This window comes from Petaurus breviceps, unplaced genomic scaffold, assembly GCF_028583685.1.
Source record: "Petaurus breviceps papuanus isolate PSGF00001 unplaced genomic scaffold, PetGlider_PUasm1.0 185, whole genome shotgun sequence".
Lineage (NCBI taxonomy): Eukaryota > Metazoa > Chordata > Mammalia > Diprotodontia > Petauridae > Petaurus > Petaurus breviceps.
Genome location: NW_027185797.1, coordinates 33,455,555 through 33,464,633, shown reverse-complemented (window position 1 = coordinate 33,464,633; position 9,079 = coordinate 33,455,555).

Below are 9,079 nucleotides of genomic sequence, written 5' to 3'. Positions count from 1 at the left end.
AGTACACCCAATATGATCTGCTAGCACAGGTTCTTTTGATCTACTTTATAAAGGAAAGACAGCTTTAAAGGATTAGCAATCCTACTTTAATTACAGAGAAGGAAGTGAGTATAGAAAATACAAGCAGAGAAAATAACATAAAGACCAACAGATAGGGCTGCAGCTATCTGAACATAGCAATATTGCTATACACTTTACAAACATCACTGGATTGAGGGAGCACAGACAACATCTGAGTAGTCAGGGGGCTCTAAACACTCAGCTACTCAGAGTCTTGACTAGGAAATCAAAAGATACTTCTCATGAGCAAACCCCCAAATCAAAATACCAACTCAGAGTATATATACACTTTTCAGAATCAGAAGGCATCACAACCCTCATGACTCAGTGCTTAATTAGGTTAGAACCAAAAGGTGTGAAAGCTTGCTACAAGCAAGCCTCTCCTCTTTAAGCAAGTTCCTCCTCCAATGGGCTCTATGTGATTCACAATGTATACAGCTTGGCTCATAGGCCTATTAAATGGACTTGGAAAATCTTATATCCCATTAACCTTACATCATGTTAGTCAATCTGATAGGTGTGACGTGGTACCTCAGAGTTTTTTTGATTTGTATTTCTCTAATCAATAGTGATTTAGACCATTTTTTTCATATGACTATAGATTAATTTCTTCATCTGAAAACTGACTATTCATACCCTTTGCCCATTAAACTTTATTTTAATGTGTAAGAATTATTTTTACCTCATGGCCAAATCAAATCAGGTGGCAAGTCAGATTTGGCTTGCAAACTGTTGTTTGCTGAAACTTGCTCTAATACAAGGTCAATTTTGGTAAAGGGCCACAGCTGAGAAGTGTGTGTGGGTGTGGGTGTGTGGGTGGGTGTGTGTGTGGGTGTGTGACCGAAATTCCCATTCAACACATCTCAGAGACCTCATATACCTAGTTCATCTAAAATTTTATTCAGGTAGGTATAAAATATGTGTTTGCCTTTTTGTTAAATTTGTCTAGTCTTAGATTGGGATTGACATTATAGTTTTGCTATAATTAGTTTTATGGTGGGTAGAAGAATACCAACTCCCTGAAGGAGTTGCAACTATTATAGTTTTATTATTACTTCCTTTATGTTGGTTGATTTTCTTATAACTATTTAGGTACGATGTCATCTGGTGAACAAACATTAAATGTGTACTTGATATTAATATATTATCAATGGTTCTTTTACGTTTAATGTAGTTACCTTCTTTATTTCTGTTAACTGTGTTTATTTTTACTGTTGTTGCCTTCCAGCTAAGCTGGAGAAGTAATTATGTGTAGAACCGGACAACTCTCACGCAACTACTGCAGCAAGGGGGAAATGCACCCCAAATTGAATAATGGTCAAGAAACTCAAAGAGTAACTGCATTTTTTCCAGTCAAAATGGAAACAAGGAGATGAGCCAGAAAGCTGCTGGCACTACAGGCAAGGTCTAGCCAGAAAACCTGTCCTGAAAGCCCAGTGCAAGGAAACTTTAATTTGGCTTCCAAAGAGGTAAGTCAAGGAAAGATAGAGATTGCAGCTCTTCTTCCCTAGCATCATGAAGATCCGAGTGAGGACCAATGTCAAGCTAGAGATACCTGGAGCCATAAACCATGACCTAGGACTTCTGAAAGTTTCCAGTTTACTGTTAAAAGTTGCCCCAGAGGGCCACAAAAAATGCATCACTCAGGAAGTATTTAGATAATAGAAATCAGGACCATAATTCCTTCTCATTGTATCAGATCATTGTATAAAATGAGATAATACTTGGAAAATGCACATTTTACACAGCGCCTAGCATGTAGTAGGTACTTAATAAAGGTTTATTGTCCCCCTTTCCCTCCCTTCCAGAAGGATATAGAGCCTAGCCTAGACACTAAGTCCCAATTCAGAAAATAATGTTGGAAATACAAGGAAACAGAAGAAATACTGATAATAAAGAAATGTGATCCATCAAGGGACAGCTGTGACACAAACTCAGAAAAAGATAATAAAAAATATCTTTAGAACTTTGGGGTGGGGTGGGGATATTTTGATAGAAGTTCTAGGAGTTCCAAGAAGTGAAGCAAGAGATTTTTAAAAAATATATTTTGGAGTAATATATTATATTATTACTATATAATATTAAATATATAACACATATTATATTACAGTAATATAATTAATATAAAGTGAAGGATAGGTAGGAAATTAGGACAGGAAGTACTGAACCTTACTCAAGTAAGAGAATCACTAAAAATTAGAATGAATCAAAGAGAAATTAATGGTATCATGAGATGACAAGAAATAATAAAACAAATTAGAAAGGGATGAAGAGGGAGGGTGCCTTCAGGGAGAGATTTGTCATAAATAAAACAAACTTTGTCATTAAGATGAAATGAAAGAAATAAAGGGTAAGAGTCTGTGACTGAGAATTTGAAGAGTAGAAAAGAGGGGGGACAATTGAGTAGAAACAGCTAGCATCAATTTTAGTTTCCTGGTGTGGAGCACACTTCTCTCTCCCCATCCTCTTTGAAGAGAGGACAGCCATGAAAAAAAGGGAAATGTATAAAAGGGTAAGTCTGATAGAAATGCACAATTAAAACTCATTCCCATGAATATGAACAGGATGAAGACACCTGGAATGGAAGAGGATAGCAGAATGCAATAGAAGGTAGAATACAACATTATGTTGCTTACAAGAAATACATCTGAAGTACTTTTACTGTTGCCTTTTCTGAGATCATGGTTAATAGCCTGCTTTTATTTTTTGAGATTGTCTGAACAACCAAATTTTGCTCTAGCTCTTCATAGTAAATATATGTATCTTTATATTTCAAGTATGTTTCTTATTTAAAAAAATAAACAAGGGGCAGCTAGGTGGCACAGTGAATAGAGCACCGACCCTGGAGTCAAGAGGACCTGAGTTCAAATCCAGCCTCAGACACTAAACACAAAGACTAGCTGTGTGACCTTGGGCAAGTCACTTAATCCCAACTGCCCTCCAAAAACCAAAAAAATAAAAAAAAATAAACAAAACATGTTGTTAATTCTGCTTTGTAATCCATTTTGCTATCATCTTCTAGTTTATGGGTGAGGTCATCTCATTCATGTTTATTGGTTAAAATTATTAGTTGTTTATTTTCATCTATGCTATTATCTTATATGCTCTCCTCTCTTTGCTCTCTTTACCTATTTTAACAACAAAACGGTCACAAAAAATGAATGTGCTTAGCATTAGCAATCTATGATTTAACTGATCCACTTTGCTGCCCCGCTTCTCTTCCCATCACTCATACCATGATTATAGATTTCTTTCCCTCCTGGACACTCTGGATTTTGACAATGGCATGCCATAGGGTTTCTTTCAGAGTTACTGGTAAGCCTTTTCTGTTTCTACTTTGCTCTCCAGTTCTAATAGATTTGGGTAGTTTTGTTTCATGATTTCTTGAACTATGACATCTAAGTATGGCTTTTTGTTCATTTCTTTGCTTTGGTCATGGTCTTTAGGCACTCAATTGGTTTTTAAATCACCTTTCCTTGACTTATTTTCTAAATTACTTGTTGTTGCTATTGTTGTTTTTAACAAGACCTTACATTTTCTTTTGTTATTTTTTTTCAATCCATTCAATTTTTTCCCTTAAAATTTCTTTTTATCTTAGGGAATTAGATTCTTGGTTTATCCATTATGATTTTTAGGGAATCTGTTCCTTGGGTAAAGTTTAGAACCTGCTATCCTAAGCTTCTTATTTTACTTCCAAGTGTTTCCTCTAGTATTCTTACTTCATCTACAATATTGTTCTAATTATTGGTTTACTTTGTCCTGGGAAGTCTTGTAGACCTTCTGGTCAAGCACTTTTTTCACCTGTAAAAAAAAAGTGATTGCAGATGTTGTGGAATTTATTATTTTCTTCAAGATATGCATCTTGGATATCCCTGGATCTAGAATATTTCTTTATCATTGGCATATTTTCCACTTACTCATATTTCTAGCCTTGTTTTATTAACTGGCACTTTGTATCAGGGACAGACTTTTGTTTATCCTATACCCTTGGATGGAATTATGGGATCCTGTTTGACCTGTATTCTTAGAGATACTATTGCTGGCTTTCAATTCCACTGGTTTCTGTGCTCCCTGCTGGTTGGTTTCAGGCCTTCCTATATCCCCTTGGTACATAGACAGAAATTTTTCAAGGCCTTTGTGGCAGCTTAGGTCAGTGTTCTACAGATTTTCAGAATTCTCGGGGTATCATGGATAGAGTAAAAACTTCCTTTTCTGGATCCTGTTCTCACTTCTCAGGTCAGAGTTCTGTGGATGTGACATTGACCTTAGGTTTCCTCCCTGGAGCACTCTTGCCTTCTTGCTCCATGGTACTCCAAATGTCCTGGGGCCATTTCTGGTCCATCTGGGAAGATTTCTTTTTTTTTTTAATGGTTTTTTTTTTTGTCTTTATCAATTTGTTTGTTTACTTTTAGTTTACAACATTCAGTTCCACAATTCCTTAAGGTTCAAATTTTCTCACCCTCCTTCCCCTCCCCCCACCCAAGGTGGCATACAATCAAGTAGTATAGGATCTGCAAACACTTTTACATTAGACCTCAGTCACATTATAAAGGATTGTAATGGATGGAAGGAACAATGGGAAAGAGGAAACAAAACAAAACAGAAAAAGAAAGAGAGCAGGTAGTTTGCTTCAATCTATATTCAACCTCTGTTTTTTCTAGTTCTTTCTCTGAATGTAGACATCTCTTTCCATCCTCAGTCTTTTGGAGGTGACTTATAACCCTGCATTGCTGAGAAGAGCCCAGTCTATCAAAGATGGTCATCACACATATGTTGGGTCTGTAATTGTGTACAAATGTCTCCTGGTTCTGCTCTTTTCGCTCAGAATCAGTTTGTTTAAGCCTCTCCAGGTAAATATGAAGTCCATCTGCTCCTCGTTTCTTACAGCACAACAGTATTCCATTATGTTCACATACCACAACTTGTTTAGCCATTCCCAATTGATGGGCACCCCTTAATTTCCAATACTTTGCCACCACAAAAAGAGCTACTATAAATATTTCTGAACATGTGGGTCTTCCAACCACTTCTACGATCTCTTTGGGATACAGACCTAGAAGTGGTATTGCTGGGTCAAAGGGTATGAAATTATTTATAGCCTTTTGGGCATAGTTCCATATTGCTCTCCAGAATGGTTGGATCAGTTCACAACTCCACTAGCAATGCCTTAGTGTTCCAATTTGTCCACATCCTCTCCAGCATTTGTCATTTTCCTGTTTTGCCATCTTAGTCAATCTGACTGGTGAGATGTGGTATCTATGAGTTGTTTTGATTTGCATTTCTCTAATCAATAGTGATTTACTGTCTCAAGTAGTTTTTTACTTGATTCTCTAGGATTCTCTGACTATATCATCATATCATCTGCAAAGAGTGATAGCTTGGTCTCTTCTTTGCCTAATTTGATTCCTTTGATTTCTTTTTCTTCTCTAATTGCTACTGCTAACATTTCTAGTACCATATTGTATAAAAGAGGTGATAGTGGACACCCTTGTTTCACCCCTGATCTTATTGGAAATGCTTCTAGTTTATCCCCATTATGTATAATATTTGCTGATGGCTTTGAATAGATGTTACCTATTATTTTAAGGAAGACGCCATTTATTCCTATACTTTCTAGTGTTTTTAATAGGAATGGATGTTGTATTTTGTCAAAAGGCTTTTCTGCATCTATTGGGATAATCATGTGGTTTCTGCTAGTTTTATTGTTGATATGATCCATTATACTGATGGTTTTCCTAATATTAAACCATCCTTGCATTCCTGGAATAAATCCTACCTGATCAAAGTATATTTTTCTTATCATATTGACTAAGGGTCTATCAGTTTTATTGGTTTTTTCATAAAACCAGCTCTTAGTTTTATTTATTAAATTAATAGTTTTCTTAATTTCAATTTTATTAATCTCTTCTTTGGTTTTCATTATTTCTAATTTTTATCATTTAATCAGGGATTTTCAATTTGTTATTTTTCTAGCTTTTTCAATTGCATGCCCAATTCATTGACTTCCGTTTTCTCTAATTTATTCATGTATGCACTCAGGGATATAAAACTTCTCCTAAGAACTGCCTTTGCTTCATCCCACAAGTTTTGGTGTTGTGTCATTATTGTCATTCTCTTGAATGAAATTACTGATTGTTTCTAAAATTTCTTGTTTGACCCACTCATTCTTTAGTATTAAATTGTTTAGTTTCTAATTCGTTTTTAGTCTATCTTTCCATGGCCTTTATTGCATATGATTTTTACATCCTCATGGTCTGAGAATGAGGCATTTAATATTTCTGCCTTTCTACACTGATTTGTGAGGTTGTTATGCCCTAGTACATGGTCAATTTTTGTGTATGCACCATGTACCTCTGAGAAGGAGGTATATTCCTTTTTATCCCCATTCAGTTTTCTCCATAGATTTATCATATCCGGCCTCTCCAAAATTCTATCTCCTCCTTCACTTCTTTCTTCTTTATTTTGAGGTTAGATTTATTAAGTTCAGAAAGGGGGAGTTTAAGGTCCCCCCCCCCCAGCATAGTTTTGCTATGTATTTCTTCTTCTATTTCCCTTCACTTCTCCTCTAGGAATTTGGATGCTATACCCCTTGGTGCATACATATTAAGCAATGATATTGCTTCATTCTCTATGGTGTCTTTTACCAGGATATAGTTTCCTTCCTTATCTCTTTTAATTAGATCTACTTTTGCCTTTGCTTTATCTGAAATAAGGCCTGCTACCCCTGCTTTTTTAACTTTAGCTGGAGCATGACATATTCTACTCCATGTGCAGATCCTGTGCGGATCCCCTTGTTTCAGATGTGTTTCTTGTAGACAGCATATTGTAGGATCGTGGTTTTGAATCCATTCTGCTATCTGCCTCTGATTTATGGGAGGGTTCATCCCATCCGCATTCCCAGTGATGATTGCTATCTGTCTCTTTGCCTTCACCCGATGCCCTCCCCTGATTACGTTGTTGCTTCTTCTTTCTCCCCCCCCTCCTTAAGGCGCAGTTTCCCCTTTGGTTTTCTTGATCATCATGGGATTTGTTGTCCTCTTCTGGTCTCTGCTGGAGTACTTATGTGAGACCCGAGCTGTTCTGCTCTGAAGACTCCCTCCCCCATCTGAACCCCATGTCTAATGCTTTTTCTGTTCCTAACTCTTCATCCTTGCACATGCAGTCTTACAGCTACTATGGTCATGGGGGCAGGGAAGGGTCGACTACCATATTGATTTTTACTAAGTTTGGATAGTATATTAAGGTCACACTTAGAGCAGAGGATATTGGTCTGATCCCTCATTCTTGTCAGTCCCTACCTCTGGCAGCTCATATGTCCCTCTAATGTTACCTTCAATGTACTCTGTGTATATCTAAGACCTATCTGTGTACATATTGTCTTTCCCATTAGAATAAAGTTCCCTGAAGGCAGGGAACTTGCTTTTGCATCCCCAGCACTTAGCCGGGTTCTAGGCATAGAATGGGTAATTAATAAATGCATATTGATTGATTCAATCAGGATTTATTTAGGTCCTTCCATGTGCCAGGCACCAGGGAATCAAAAACAAAAATAAAGTGATCCCTGTCCTCAGCGAGTTGATTTTCTCTGCTACCCCCTGAGGCCACATAGAACAAGTGCTCTTCTCACAGACAGCCCTTGAAATCCTTGAAGACAGTTATCAGGAGCCTGTAAGTCTTCTCTTCCCCAGATGCCCACCCCCATTGCCCTCAATAGATACCGTAATGGCAAATCCTAGGGAGAGAATAGGTGGATAATATCAAGCATTCTGAGTCAGGGTTTAATATGTAGGAGTTCCCTCTGGGCTCTAGGCTTCCTTAGGATGATTTTGCTGCCTCTGGTGCCCACAGAGATATAGTAGCTCAGACAGGAAATTTACATATGACTTCAAATATTATGAATAGGTTAGGAATAGAGTTTTCAAAAGTTTTCATCTAAAATGCTATTTTTACACCACACAGAACACCTAATAATTAAAACAGTACAGTAAATATAGTATTTTGCTCATTTTATCAATATAGTAATAGATTGTTGTGACTTTGAAAGTGCAAAAAATAATTTATTAACAAGTAAGAAGGTAGCATTGACTGGTATTCATTGAATCAGATCATGCAGTTTTATGATAAATGATAGGGACATCACTCAGATTCTCATTCTAAAGTTTGGACTAAAATCAAAGGATACTGTTTTTAGCTGATTTATATTATTTTGACCAAACATATTTTAATTTGCTACATGGGATTGCTTTGTGTTATCTTTGTAACAAGAAGTTTAAAATAACTTCAGTCCAGAAAAGGGTATTTAAGGAAAATGGAAATCTGCTCATTGAGCTCCATAATTCTAATAAGGAGTTTTCAATGCTTCAAAGTTTACAAAGCACTTTACACATATTATCTCATTGACCTCTCACAATAACCTTGTTGTGGGGGAATTGACAATAAGAAGGATTAACTGAGTCTTCTAAGATGACAGAACTAAGTATCTGAGTCAGAATTTGAATTCAGGACTTCCTAACTCTAAGTCCAGTGGTCTTTACACTCAGCCACAAACTTGGCTCAATGTCTTGTGGTCTTTTTTGGAGACTGTTTGCATCTTCCCATGGAGGGTGTTTCTGTTGGCATCCTCTTGAGAGGACTAAGGCCATCACCTAGATCAGGGGTGAGGAACCTGTGATCTCAAGGCCACTTGTGTCCTTCTAGGTCCTTGGGTTCAGCTTTTTGGTGGAGTCCAAGTTTCACAGAACAAATCCTTTTACTAAGGGGATTTGTTCTGTGAAGTTTGAATTAAGTCAAAGGGCCACACTTGAGAACCTAGAGGGCCAGGTGTGACCTTGAGATTGTAGGTTCCCTACCCCTTTAAGCCTCCTCTGAAAGACTAGGGGCTCAGAAATGCCCCCATTGAACCAAATGGTTTCATTCTCTTTGGCTACCATTTCTTGGGTCAAGTTATTAAACCACTTTTGCTCTGCAGCTGAATAAGTAGATAAAAAAGCATTTATTGATTCATTTAAGTGCTGGCTAT